This window comes from Myotis myotis, unplaced genomic scaffold (genome assembly GCF_014108235.1).
Source record: "Myotis myotis isolate mMyoMyo1 unplaced genomic scaffold, mMyoMyo1.p scaffold_m19_p_6, whole genome shotgun sequence".
NCBI lineage: Eukaryota > Metazoa > Chordata > Mammalia > Chiroptera > Vespertilionidae > Myotis > Myotis myotis.
In genome coordinates, this window is record NW_023416368.1 from 92,351,444 (window position 1) to 92,367,235 (window position 15,792).

The following is a 15,792-nucleotide window of genomic DNA, read 5'->3' on the forward strand; positions in this document are numbered from 1 at the left end:
TTTTAATTAAGCACTTAGTCTCCAGGTAAGAACAGATTATTGTGTAAGTAATTCCACGGGTCAGATCACATAGGGTTCATATCAAGACTACTAGCCTAAGATTTTAAAAACATGCCATCTTTACCCTTTTGAAAAGCAGAACAAATTTTGTTCCTCTCTCATATTCTGGTATCTCCTCTGATTCCATAATAAAAAACACAGAAGTGCACATATATTCTTGTAGGATAGCAGTTTATTTGCAAGTCATCTCAGTACTCTAGGCAATAATACTTTTTTGGCAAAAATGAACAAACAAACAAAAAAAAACACAACCTTGGACTTTAATTTAACTAGATGCGATTTCACCTTCCATTCTCTCTTAATAACACAACTTTCTGAAATTCCTCCCAAGTGCACATTCAGAATTACACGTGTGGGGCTTCCTGTCTTACCTTCCCTTCCAGAGTTTTATGCCATAGAATCGTGTTGACCTTCAATTTTCAATGCTACTTTCTAAAAACAATAGGCACACTTTTCTTTCTCTCATGAACTTCAATTGGATTATTATATAAACTTCTCCTCACCTCTACTTTATAAATCAACTTTGTTTTTGTTAGATTTAGGCCCAGAATAACAATTATCCTAGTCCCTTTTCCCCTGGGTTGTTTCAAGATATCATCATTGATTTTCAGCAGTTTAAAAACAAGGGCCTTGATTGCATGTAATATTTTTGTTTTGTTTATTTCTGAGAGAGTAAAAGTTCTTTTCTCTGTCTACTGGTAAGGTTGGGATGAGGGTTGCTATTCACCCAGACTCCTTCTAGAGCTACGTAGAGCTGGGCTGGACCATAATTTACATATGCCTAGGTGTAGATAGCTTCATATTTATTTTGCATGGGGTTTGATGAGCTTCTTGGGCCTGTGGGTTGATGTTTTTATCAAATTTGGAAAGCATGTTGGTCCTTGTACTTTCAAATTATTTTTCTGGCTCCATTCTTTTTATTCTTTCTAAGATTTAAATTACATGTGTTTGGGCCACGTGATATTATACCATAGATCACTAAGATTCGGCTTTCTTTTTTCCAATGGTTTTCTTTTTCTACTTCAGTTTGGATAACTTGTATTGACTTTATTTCAAGTTTACTGATTTGTTCTGCTGTAGCATACAATGGGCTCTTCAACTCATCCAATGATTTTTTTGTATTTATTTCAGATGTTATATTTTTCAATTCTACAGACCCATTTGGTTCTTTTTAAAAATTTCTCTTCTGAAATGCACCTCTTATTATATCTGTTCTTTCCTATAACTTCTTTCACATATTTTAATAGTATTTTAATATTTAAAGTCATTGCTAATTCTAATGACTGGATTTGATTCTAGTGACTGCTCTTCTCTTGGCGAAAGGTCCCATTTTCTTGCTTCTTTATGTGTCTCACCATTTCTTTTTACTCCTGTTGTATGTTGAGAGAGAGAGGGAGAGAAAGAGAGAGAGAGAGAGAGAGAGAGAGAGAGAGAGAGAGAGAGAGAGAGAAACACTGTAGTTTTATATTTTTCTATTATATTTTTGTTTTGTTTGTTTTCCAGAGAGTGAGTCTTTTTCTCTGTCTGCTGCTAAGATTGGGGGAGAAGGGATGCTAAGAATTTAGGTTCCCCCTAGACCCCAATTAACCTAGAGCTGGGCCATAGTTTTAACCAGATTGAATATCTATCTCTGTCTGATTAGCCCATCCTCCAGCCACTGCCCAATGGCTGATCTTTTTGGATCTTATCAGTACAGGGTTTGACCTTGGGGTAGGTTGGGCTTCTATTTCAGATGGTTTAGGTTGATCTTTGGAATTCAGTTCCAACAGGGCCCCAGCGCAGTGGTTGAAAAAGAAACAGGTCAAAATGGAGTCATTTGTACTAAATCAAGTCACCAAATCAAAACTTAAATAACTAACCTAATTGCAGTTTCAGCCTCTCCTAGGAGTGGAATTTTAAACCAATCAGTCTGGAACTTCCTGATCAATACTAGGGAAGCAATCTGCATGGTATAACCCTTGCCTCCTCCAAAAGATGATGCAGCACAGAAATAATTGTTTCTTTTATTTTGCTAATAACTCCTCTGCCCACCCTTCTTCTTGTAAAAACCTTGCATTTTGTATAGCTCCTGGGAGGGATGGGATACTGACTAATTCATGACTCACTCAATAAATCCAATTAGATCTTCAAATTTACCTGGCTGAATTTGTTCTTTAACAATACAAACAAAATTCTGAAAATGTGATTTCTCTGCTTTCCACCTTTTCACCACTGTTGCATTTTCTATAAAATTTAAGGTGAAAGTAGGGGGAGGAGAGAGGGGCAGGAGCATGTTTTTGGACCAAGTGACTTGATTTGTGTTTGGGGCTCTTTCAAAACCAACTCATCCAATGAGCCTTCACTGTCATCAAGGCTTGGGTGCTTTCTTCTCATCCATGCAGAGTCTCCATCCATGGCTCACCTCCACTGAACCTGGTATCTACACCAAGGCTGGCAGCACCCTCAACTCCACTCATTGAAAAGGGCGTGGATTCTCTCTGCACATCAGTTCATCCTGGTGTCCTGGCATGGACTGTTCTTCACTAAAGCTATACTAAACTATGAAAGGTTGGGGGGGAAAAGATGCTGATAATTTAGGTTCTTCCTAGATCCAAATTAACCAGGAGCTAGACCATAGTTTTAACTAGATTGAGTCTAACTGTCTTATTAGCCCAACCTCCAGCACTACACCCACTGCCCAGGGGCTGATCTTTTTGGATTTTATTAGTACAGGGCTGTGGGCTCAATCCCCAGTAGGGGTCATGCAGGAGGCAGCCAATTGATGTCTCTCTGTCATCAGTGTTTCTGTTTCTCTATCCTTCCTTCCTCTCTAAAATCAATTTTTAAAATATTTAAAAAGAAAACTATGATTTTTCTTTTGTCTGATTTTTTTTTCTTTCTTGCACTTGTAACCGGCAAAGAACTTCATTTCTTTAATATGGCATTTTCTTTGATTCAAACTGGCTTTGTCCAGTCTAACAGCGCATGACACACTGCATGTCCACTCCCTTAATCAGTAAGCGCTTAGGACCTCAGGCTCTGGTCAAGCTTAAACTATCTTAAGAATAAAGCCCCAGGTCTGTTGATCAAGGGAACAGAGTTTCTGTCAAACTAAAGATAACATCTTGACCTCAGTTGTGTTTCAGGCCTAGGTCCATGCATGAAAGGAGAACAACCCTACCAACCGCATCCTCACAAAACCAGACAGAACAAGGCCATGGCTGAATCAGAACCTGATACCATATTAACTACTCCCTAAACTGGCCCCAACCAGCAGGGGAGCCCACACCCCAACTCCCTTAGTTAGGAGAACTAAGGATTTTTCACGTATATAATTGATCCCCTCGAGGCCATCAAGGCACCGGTTTTAGACACTAGCCCACCTGTGTCTCTGGGCTTGGCACCAGTTCCTTAAATAAACTTTTACTTTCTTTGCAACAAAGTCCTGTTCACATTTTATTGGGCTTTGATGCACTTAGGCAAACGAACCCCTTCAGTTCAGTCACATATTTACCTTATGAGTCAAGGTCTTCATGTTCGTGGATTGGTAGAATCAACATCATTAAAATGTCCATACAAAGCAACCTATAGATTCAATGCAATCCCCATTAAAATACCAATGGCATATTTCACAGATCTAGAACAAACACTCCAAAAATTTATATGGAATAAAAACAGACTCCGAATAGCCACAGAAATCCTGAGAAAGAAGAACAAAGTAGGAGGGATCTCAATACCAGATTTCAAGCTATATTACAAAGCCACTGTTCTCAAAACTGTCAGGTACTGGCACAAGAACAGACATATGGATCAATGGAATAGAATAGAGAACCCAGAAATCGACCCAAACAACTATGCTCAATTAATATTTGGCAAAGGAGGCAAGAACATACAATGGAGTCAAGATAGTCTCTTCATTAAATGGTGTTGGGAAAATTGGACAGATACATGCAAAAAAAATGAAACTAGACCACCAACTTACACCATACACAAAAATAAACTCAAAATGGATAAAGGACTTAAACATAAGACAGGAAACCATAAAATATTAGAGGAATCCAAACAGCAAAATCTCAGACATATGCTGAAACAATTTCTTCACCAATATAGTTCCTACGGTAATGGAAATTAATGAGAAAATACATCAAAATAAAAAGCTTTTGTACAGCAAAAGAAACCATCAACAAAACAAGAAAACCCACTGCATAGGAGAACATATTTGGCAATGTTATTACCGATAAGGGTTTAATCTCCAACATTTACAGGGAACTCATACAACTTAACAAAAGGAAGATAAACAACCCAATTTAAAAAAAATGGGTAACAGACAGACCTGAATAGATACTTTTCGAAAGAAGACAGAAGGAAGGCCAAGAGACATATGAAAACATGCTCAAAGTCACTAATCATCCGAGAGATGCAAATCAAAACGACAATGAGGTACCATCTCACACCTGTCAGACTGGCTATCATCAACAAATCAACAAACGACAAGTGCTAGAGAGGATTCGGAGAAAAAGGAACCCTCGTGCACTGCTGGTGGGAATGCAGACTGGTGCAGCCACTGTGGAGAACAGTATGGAGTTTCCTCAAAAACTAAAAATGGAACTCCCATTTGACCCAGTGATTCCACTTCTAGGAATATATCCCAAGAAATCAGAAACACCAATCAGAAAGGATATATGCACCCCCATGTTCATAGCAGCACAATTTACCATAGCTAAGATTTGGAAACAGCGTAAGTGCCCATCAGCAGATGAGTGGATTAAAAACTGTGGTACATCTACACAATGGAATACTATGCTGCGGTAAAAAAGAAGGAATTCTTACCATTTGCAACAGCATGGATGAAACTGGAGAGCATTATGCTAAATGGAATAAGCCAGTCAGAGAAAGATAAATATCACATGATCTCACTCATTTGTGGAATATAATGAACAACATAAACTGAAGAACAAAAACAGATCCAGAGACAGAGAAGCATCGATCAGACTGTAAAACCTCAGAGGGAAGGTAGGGGAGGGTGGGGGTAAAGGAGAGAGATCAACCAAAGGACTTGTTTGCATGCATATAAGCCTAACCAATGGACACAAACACCAGGGGGGTGAGGGCATGAGTGGGGGGGGGGTATGGACACATATGTAATACCTTAATCAATCAATAAATAAATAAATTAAATAAAATAAAAAGAGTGAAGGTCTTTCACATCCTTCTTCATTATAACGGGAAGCAAACCTCCCTTTGATCTTCAATCAGATAAAATTATTAGTCATGTAAGAAACTAGAAAATTTCCACAAGTGTTAGATTGAGACTTCCAACAGACAGTCATATATAAAAGGTATTTTTTCCCTCACTCCACAAGCCCTCCATATTAACGAATTTTTTCGTGGTTTTTTAAAGATTTTTTTATTGATTTTCAGAGAGAGGAAGGGAGAGGAAGAGAGGGAAACATTGCTGTGAGAGTAAAACATCAATCAGCTGCCTCCTGCACACCCGCAACTGAGGGTTGAGCCCCTACAGCCTGGGTATGTGCCCTGACCAGGAATAGAACTGGCAGCCCTTCAGTGCACGGGATGATGCCCAACAAACTGAGCCACATGGGCCAGGGCTTGTGTTTTATGATCTATATCCTGAGGCACTACTCATCAACTGACTGTCTATATTCAGGAACTGGGTCTAGGAAGTTGTGGACTGAGGGAGTAACAGCTGAATGCAGCTAGCACATCAGTCTTGCTACCAGGAATGGCTAGTGTGGTATAGACAAGGGCAGAATTCACACAGAATAACACAGGAAGTGGATTTAAATTAGGTGCAGAAGATATATTACCCTAACTGTGCTTTGGAAAGTGCTTTCCCAAAAATTTAGTATGGAAGGACTGGTATGGAGCAGCAGAATCAGAGAATAATTGAACACACATATTTTTGGTAATTTCCTTAGTCTGCATGTACACATGAATAGATTATATTTCGTTCTATGTTGATTATCTTTCTGGTATATATATCATTAGGTTTTTAAAAGTTTAAATTATTTTTTTAAAATATTAGAACCAATCAGGTAGACAGAAATGGCATGTGGTTATTATCTTGACACCTGGTTGAAGTGAGTAACTATAAATAGGAATTATTTTCAGTTGGTGCAACCATATAATAATAGCTACAGCACATTTATCCATGCACCCAATTTAACCACATGCCAGGTACTGCACTTGATCTTAGCCAAAAGGCCGAGAAGTGATACATGCCAAGTACTGTACCAATTGTTTAGAATCTTGAATACCCATATGACCTTGCCATATTGGTAATTTTTATCAATATTTTACATCTGAGAAAATTGGTTCAGAGAGGTTCAATAATTCATATGCTTGATAAATATTTATAGAACATTCATCATTTGCAAGTTACATTTGATGAATAAGACAAGTTTATGATCTGATTTTTAGAATTTTAACATCTTTTTCTTACCCTTTTGAGTTTTGTACTATAGAGAAATTAAACACAGCAAACAGAGAAAGATCAAAATGTCAGCAACATTATTGATTAATCTTATTGGATCTTCTGTCACCTGGTCACTGACCCTGCTGGACAATACAGGCCTTTCTTCCTTAGGGACATGCCTCTGACACAGGGCACAGAGCAGTTCCAGGATGCTGTTCCTGCCAGCAAACCAGCAACAGAAAAGAGAAGGTCACTAAGGACTGAGCCACACACACTCAGTTCTTCCTTCCTTCCTCTCCACGCGGGCACATCACTATCTAAGAAGGGAAATAGAGAGAAGCATGAAAATTGCCCCATAGAAGTACCTCCAGGGGGAAGCATGGAGCCAAAGGGAGGGCTATTGCCTCCCAACAGAATCTGGTGTGAAAGACAGACATTAAGCAAAAGAAATTATATGTGTACTTAAGTGATTATTTCCTGTGAAGCAGAAGGATAGGGTGCTATAGCAGTGTATAATAGGAAAATTTACCAGGACTTCCCAAGGAAGTAATATGAACGAATAGGAAGCATCTAGGCAAAAAGGGGAGAGTGCTCCAGGCAGAAGGGACATGCATGTGCGAAGGGCCTGAGGCAGGAAGTAATGTGTAATGTTTGGAGAAGCAAAACATCAGTGGGCCAGCTATGAGGTGCCAGCTCTGAGGCCCTCATTCAGCTATACTGACACCTTTATCTTGAGCTCACCACCTCCCTAACTGTGAGCAATACATTTCTGTTGTTTATTAGCCACACAGTCTGTGGCATTTTGTTAGGGCAGTCCAAACAGACTAAGACAAGACGGCAGAGGTAGACAGAAGCCCTACCATCGTGCAGAACTCTACGGAATGTAAAGGATTTTAAATTTTATATTAAAGAAAATGGGAAGTCATTAAATTGAGAATTGGCATCATCTAAGTGCCCAAAATTATGCAGCCTCTGCCTATGTAGTGATGACTGGCTGTTACTAGGTTAGAATTTTTTTTAACCAGATTAGAATTTTTAAAGAGCTTCCAATGTTCTTTGCAATCAGGTACTAATTCTGTCCTCTCCTGCCTTCTAATTTGTGCTCCGTAAACTCACAAGTGAGTTGAGAGCTTGGAGGATAATTTCGCTTCCTGATTAAGTGGTATCCAAAGTGACTTCTGTATGTTCTGGAGCTTCTATAGATTCATTTTCATTTAATAGGCTGGCCTTCAACTATCTATTTTACTTATTCATGTCTTCCTTTTGAAACTTTAATTTAGCCAAGCACTCTGGAAGCTGGAGCTTCTTATGCTTCCCGGTCTGTGATTGAGCTGGTCTGCCTTTGCGGATAGCATGTTCCAATCCATCAACATCAGTGGGAATCTGGGTCTGAGACTCGCTGCTACTGTTGCCCTGACTTCCCATGAAAACAGTTCCTTCCAGTAAGGGTGCCCTCCTTTGGGGAATGGCATTGATGCCTCTTTTGTTCAAAATACTACCCATGTATCATTCTAAAACGTGGGTAGAATCTGAAGGATCCTTTTTAAACTGGGTGAACCAACCAGTTAACCATCTAGTATTTGTGTAATATCTATTAGAAATAACACATCCAGATGCTGTGGGAAATTTCAGAGAAAAGGTATACATTTTACTTTAATTCTGCTTACATTCTAGCTGCAGGAGAAAACACACATACATAGAATGATAACTGATAACACAAGGCAATAGAAGATGCTTGCCAAGTAAATGATAGCAATCCCAAACGCTCTAGGAGTGCAGGAGGTTGAGAAAGCCTATGAAGAGGATTCTTTATTGAGTAAATGGGCCTAGAGCAGTGGTTCTCAACCTTCCTAACGCCGCGACCTTTTAATACAGTTCCTCATGTTGTGGTGACCCACAATTTCATTGTTAAAAATTGAACATAGCCGAAACCGGTTTGGCTCAGTGGATAGAGCGTCGGCTTGCGGACTGAAAGGTCCCAGGTTCGATTCCGGTCAAGGGCATGTACCTGGGTTGCGGGCACATCCCCGGTGGGATATGTGCAGGAGGCAGCTGATCGATGTTTCTCTCTCATCGATGTTTCTAACTCTCTATCTCTCTCCCTTCCTCTCTGTAAAAAATCAATAAAATATATATTTTTTAAAAAATTGAACATAATTAAAGCATAGTGATTAATCACAAAAAACAATAGGTAATTATATATGTGTTTTCCAATGGTCTTAGGCGACCCTTATGAAAGGGTTGTTCGGCCCCCAAAGGGGTCGCGACCCACAGGTTGAGAACCGCTGGCCTAGAGGGTTGGATAGGATTCAAGGGGCAGATAAGGTGGCTATAGTATTCTAGATAGAAACAAATTCTTCATCAAAGGAAATGATGCACTAGGAGGGCTCAGAGTGAGGATGGGGTTATTTGGAGAAGAAACAGGATTTAAATTATAAGAGGTCTTGGGGTCAGATTATAAAGACTTTCCATGTCAGAACATGATTAGATTAATTAGCAAGTCATGCTTTGATTGTAAGGTTCTTAGAAGTGAAAGGGGCCTTAAAGATGATGCTGAGTTTCACTTTTTAAAATGAGAAAATTAATACCCAAGATGGATGTTTTACATCAGTTTCTATCACTCTATATTTTATATTTCAATTACTTCCAAAACGCTCTGAGGTATTTCCAGTTTGCCCAGCTCGTTACTTTGGGTATAGTTCAACAAAGCAGAAAAATAATTTCAAAATCATTTCAGAGCTTCATAAAATGTTGAATATGAATGTGGCAAATACCAAAGTTTTTAGTATCCTTTATCAATCTTTCATCCTTATGTAAGCTGCAAAAAGGAGACCTTCTATTGAATATACACTAATGATTCTGACTCATGAAGAGCCACAGTGCCACTGTGAGCACCGGAGATTTTTCCTGAGTAGATCCACCCACCACAACCATTTCATCCCTTCCCCTGTGAATACCAGCCATCCTACAGGGTTCAGTTTCTTTTCCACCTACTCTTTGAAGGCTTATTCATCCATCCTTCCTGTTGAGTCATTCTTCTCTTAAGTGTATAACTTAATAAATTTTGACAAATATATCATTGTTTTGATCAAAATTAAGAACATTTACATCATCCTAATAAGCTCCCTCTTACCCCTCCCCAGTGTAATCCTTCCCCTACCCAAGGTAACCACAGTTCTAATTCCAATAGCAACTGATTTATTATGACTATTTTTAAATCCATATAAACAGATTCATATATTGAAATGGAATTTCATAGTATATGTACTCTTTTGTGTTTGGCTTCTCTCATTCAATGTAATGTTTTTGAAATCCATCCATATTATTGTACTAGAGGCCTGGTGCACAGATTCATGCACTGGTGAGGCCCCTCGGCCTGGCCTGTGCCCTCTTGCAATCCAAGACTGATTGGAGACTGTCAGAGAGCCAGTTTCAGCCCAATCCCTGCAGGCCAGGCCAAGGGACCCCACCGGTGCATGAATCAGTGCACCAGGCCTCTAGTATGCATATACTTAAGTTAATCTCTTCCTGCCCTCCCCTCTCCCCTCTTCCCTCTGAGATTCATCAATCTTTTCCATGTTTCCATGCCTGTAGTTTTCCTTCCTGCGTTGAGCATCTGCCCCCTGGTGGTCAGTGTGCATCATGCTACTGGCTGGCCGGCTGGTCGGCCAGTCACTTAGGCTTTTATATATATAGATGTATCAATAGTTTGTTTTTTATTGCTGCATAGTATTCCATGGTAGAAATATGTTATGGTTTATTTCCCTAATGATGGACATTTGGGTGTTGTCAGTTTTCACTTGTAATACTTTTATACAAGTCATTTTATGGACATACACACCAAATCCCTTGAATAGCTATTTTGGTTTGAAATTGCTGAATCATAAGCATATATATGTAACTTTATTAGATGCTATCAAAGAGTTTCCCCAAGTAGCTGTACAATTATGTACTCCAAGCAGGAAAATGTAAGTATTACAATTGCTCATCATCTTCACCAACTTTTGTATTGTTAGCCTTTTTAATTTTAGCCATTCTGAAAGTGCTAGATATTCTTTATTGGATTGAGGAAGCCCTGTCTTTTCCCAGTTTGGTAAAAATTTTAACAAGTGACCAGTGTTGAATTTTGCCAAATGCTTTTTCTGAATATATTAAGATCATTTGCCTTTCCCTTTATTCTGTTAATGTGGCAAATTACATTGATTGCTTTACAAGTGTTAAACCAGTTTATATTCCCGAGATAAACCTCATCTAATCCTTATGTATTACCATTTTTATATTATTGCTGGACCTAAATTGCTAATAATGGTTGATAACTTTTTATGTATCTATGAAGGGTATTGGTCTATAATTTTTTTACAACCTCCTTGTCAAGTTTTAATATCGGGATTGCACTGGCCACATTAAATGAACTGGAAATATTCCCTCTTCCTCTATCTTCTGAAATAATATGTTTAAGATTAGTAGTACCTCATCATTAAATTTTAAAAATAATTTATCAGGGAAGACATTTACTATAGAGACAATACATTTACATTTATAGTAAAGACAGTAAAGGCGAGAGTTTCTATGTAAAGATTTGAATTACATTATTTTCTTTAACAGATCTAGAACCATTCAGATTTTCTAGTTCTTTTTGATGTTCAGTTAAGGTTTGGATTAAAAGGGAAGGAGATTAAAACTTAGGTCTGGCTCTAACCGGTTTGGCTCGGTGTATAGAGTGTTGGCCTGCGGACTGAAGGGTCCCAGGTTCAATTCCGGTCAAGGGCATGTACCTTGGTTGCGGGCACATCCCGGTAGTGGGTGTGCAGGAGGCAGCTGATCGATGTTTCTCTCTCATCCATGGTTCTGGCTCTCTATCCCTCTCCCTTCCTCTCTGTAAAAAAAAATCTATGAAATTATTTTTAAAAAAACTTAGGTCTGTTTTACAACATTTAAAGCCCTGACCTGGTTGATCTCACTTCACAGTGTCTTCCTTCTGAAGGGCCAGCTTCCTACTGGAGATTCATGGAGTTCATGGAGCAGTTAGTCACCAGCTGCTTCAGCATCTCCTGGAAAGCACTAGAAGCAAGTTTCGTGACTCTCAGGCCTCAATGATGGATTCGTTTTAGCCCCATAGAATGGCATCCTGACATCAATCATGACTTATACTTGGTGCGGATCTAATCACATTTTACAGACCCTCACTATCTAAGCCATACTCCTGGGAATTTTCTCTGTTTTCAATAAGCTTATTAAGGGCTTGACATATCCATCCTTTCATGTTACAGAGCCATGGAGCCATTGCTCCTGCTTGCATTAGAGAAGTTCTATCTTACACACCACATGGGACCGTTGATTGCATCCCAGTTGTCAGCACTTTCTGGAACTGGGGGATCCCAAGGCCATCATTCTACATCATTGACTCAGATACTATCGCTATGAAATACATTACTTATTAATATCTCCATCGCTGGGTTTTAAATATTTGGAAAGCATATAGCATACATACAATACAGCCTAAACAAATAAAAGCATATCTCATAGCTCCTAGTCCTGGGCTGAGTGTGGGCTCCAAGGAATGTTTGTTTTCATGTAGTTGGCTTCCAGAGCTCTGCTTCTTTATGAGGTAATCTTGACATTTCTGTTTCCATTATAAAAAATTTACTGAAGAGGACACATTGGAAGGGGAAGTGAGGGGTAGATCATAGAAGTTCTTTATAATGCAATTTGGAATAAAAGAAGAGGGGTCAAACAGAACTCTGGCACAGTATTCCAATGTGCAGAGATTAAAAACAGGGCTGACTCATGTACAGAAGGAGATGAAGTAATGAGGAAAGAACAATCTGGTATGTTTAGGTGGGTTATGATGCAGCGTTCTTATGAGTTAGCAGAGCATACCAGCATATGAAGGGTTTGAGAACTGCTGATCTTACTTATCTGTGTGCAAGCATGGAGGACCTCCTCTTAGGAACTACCATGGCAGAAAGGAAGACGTTGCTGTCTATTGCATCTTGGGACCAACTTTCTCCGCATTTGGGGGTAAGAGTAGGGTGAGGCAGGAGCTAACAATTTTCACCTCACCAGAGCAGCAGTCGGCTATGGACCATGAGACTGGCTGTCCTGGAACTGCTCTTTGGATTCCTGGCATCTGATTGAGCTTTTAGCAAAAGTTCTTGACTGCATCCCAGAACACACTTCCTATTTTTTGTTCTTTTCAGTTAAGCTCTTCTGGGGACCTCTCTCGGTTTCCTTCCAAGTCTTATACCAACTCTCATATTAGCCTGTACCTATTGGTTTCAGCCTCTCAATACTATCTCACCCCAAGAATGAGCTTTTTTATATACCATCCCCTTGAATCAGCACCAAAGCAGTATCCACTAAAGTCTGAGCTTGGTCTCTAGCCCCAGAAAAAAATCACTTTGAGTCATAAGAGGTCCCATTCTGGGGTGGAAGTTGAAATGGAAACCCTGGAGTCTGAGATGATGGCCAGAAATGCCATAGAACATAGTCAAGAACTGGGCAGAGAGATCCTGGAAGTGTTATGCCCAGATTTCAAAATCCCCCCAAGACAGACCACTAGGGAGCCGAGTCCGATGCAAAAGCATAGAGTCTTTATTCAAGCTGAGCTTGGTCCCTCTGCCTCCACCGGTGCAGCGGTAGGATGCGGGAGGGCCCCAGTCCCAAGTGAACAAAGAATTTATAGGGCTCGGGGAGGGGCGGTGGAGGCACTTGGTTGATTCCGGTTGGTTGATTGAGGGCTGGGGGCTAGTTTCCCTTGCTTTCCCATTGGCTGAGATAAGGGCAGGCTGAGTAACTGATACATTCTATGGCTTTCCTGGGAGAGGAGTTAGGGACACAGCTATCAGTTCCATTCTGTCCTTTCACTATCAGTTCCATTCTGTCCTTTTGTTAGGGACACAGCTATCAGTTCCGTTCTGTCCCTTCAGAAGTCTACAGTCAGCATCATTAAGCAATGGACTTTTGATGGTCTAAGTCAGAGCTCAGCAAGCTTTCTGTTTTCACAAAATTGTAAATATTTCAGTGTGGGGGCTATATAGTCTCTATCACAGCTATTTAACTCTGCCAAGGTAGAATGAAAGCAGCCATGGACATTCCATAAGCAATTGGCTTTGGCTATGTCCCAATAAAACTTTATTTATAAATATGTATCATATGCTCTGCCACTTATTAGTTACATGATCTTGACCAAGATAATCTCTCTATACCTTAATTTTCTCATCTGTAAAGCAGGATAATTATACCTACTGCTCATATTTGTTTAAGGGATTAACATATATACAAAACACTGTACAATGCTTTGGCACATAAGTAAAATATAAATTGTAGCTGTAGGGACCGGCTATAGGGTTAAGCCTCAGACTGACCTGTTGGCAAAGCCACAAAGAAGTCCCAGCTTGGAGAGCACAGCCCCCTTAGCATAATTAGGCTTGACCTTATGACGCCCCCTAGATCTTCTCTGGGTAGCTAATGGGCTGTGGGAGGTGCAGCAAGTGCTGCCAAAACAAGTGAAGAATGTAGCAAGAACAATGTAACTATGGTGACCACTACCTTGTTTACCTCTGGCTATAAAATAAAGGCTCAGCTTGCCCTCTGGATTTCTCTCTATGGCCTTAGCCAGGTACAAGAGATCCACCCTAGACCCAGCTTATTCTCTTTGTCTTTTCTACATCCTTCGCTGCTCCCCCACACACACCTCCCCTCAGGCTCACTGAACCCTTGGCTGAGCTGGCCCAGCACAGGTTGCTGTCAGTATGATGATTCTTATCATTTAATCATTCTTGTTATTACTATCAGACCCAGAAGAGGCCACTTGTACCAATTTCTCTAATTGCCTGAGCATTTCTGTTGTCTTTACTTCAGGCACCCTGTGTTTTGTTCTTTCTGGCTAGCCCGGTCTCTGAGCAGATAACGTCTTGGTCAAAATGAGCCAGAAATGTGTTTTCCTTGCATAGTACTAGAGAGCGTGGCTAAGCCACAGGATACCACCTGGTGGCTACAAAGACACTCACATTACCATAGAATTGGGTGCTTCTGCTTATCAGTGACACACTTGCTGACTTTCCTCTTCCTGGGATCTGGAAACTTCAATGGATGTTAGTTGCCCACTCTTTCCTGCAAGATCTGGCCTTTCTGAACACAATTCTCTGACTTTCTAGACTTACAATGCCATCCTCTAAGCTTCCCTCAGCCTTTAGGGCTTGGGTCCTTGCTGGCTGGGAAATATAGTTCTATTTTCTACTTTCTGAAGGGTCCTGGACCAGGGCAGACATTTACTGAGTCTCAATCCATCAGCCTTAAGGTGGTGTCCATTCTGCTCTAGGTGAGCTCTCACACCCACCTAGTTGCAATTTTGTTCTCAACCTCACAGCCGTTCGGCCTACTTTCACCTGGGTTGTGGCTGTTTCTCTACCTATCCTCTAATTTCTCACTTAGGTTGGAGGTCTGCTGCCTTGAACCCAAGGAAGCTGTCTGCTGCCCTCACCAGCCACAGAAGGTTGGGTTATGCATCCCCATGCTAGTCACTAACTCAAGTCTTGAGAGGAGGAGATTAATCTCCCGACCCCATCCAGTGGCAGTACAGATGGGAATGGATTGCTTATCCCATGTGACATTCCTTTTTCAGCTTCCCTTCACGAGGAGACAAGATGAAGCAGAGATAACCCACCAACCTTTCTTAGCTGATGAAGACACTAGAAATGGAATCCAAACCTCTCCTTTAATTAATGCCATCACCTTAAACTAGTGGTTACAGAAGGAAACTGTTAAAGCATGTGGAACCTAGCTCTTTGATAAGAACGGGGTTTTCAAGATATGACATGTTTCTGCTGAAGAGACATTTTTCAGGAAATTGACCAGCTGGCATCTCTAAGACCCTCAGGGGAAGTGGGCACAGCCTTCCATTCCAGGTTCAGGCCCACAGTTCTATATGCTTGCAAATGTGGTGTTTAGTACACCAGAGGCTCTGGAACTCCAGGGTTCTGGATAATGATCATCAAAATCACAAGAAATGAGTATATAAAAACTAAATTGTTAATGGATTCATGTGCACTAAAAGATATAATTCTTAAACTCCAGACAAGTGACAGGAGTATCTTTTCTCTGATAAAAAAATCTGCACAAGAAGCCAAATTATAATCAGAAGGAACGTGGGGTGGCCAATGGGCTGACATCCAAGTTATGATGCTGAGATGGCCTGACGCAAGGAATAGCTCCCTGTACAGACTGGATACCCTTGTTATCCTCTCACTTCCACGGCTGGAGACATACCACCCATGTTAGCTTCTCAGACTCTGCCTTCCTTATGTTCCTATTAC

The 15,792-nt window shown here is 40.4% G+C and overlaps 1 non-coding gene across 1 annotated transcript; it reads right to left on the bottom strand.

The window, feature by feature from the left end:
- Positions 1 to 6,085: 6,085 nt before the first annotated feature.
- Positions 6,086 to 6,276, bottom strand: LOC118659544. Its single transcript, XR_004968633.1, has one exon. It is a non-coding gene; the product is annotated as a U2 spliceosomal RNA (small nuclear RNA).
- Between the last annotated feature and the right edge of the window lie 9,516 nt (positions 6,277 to 15,792).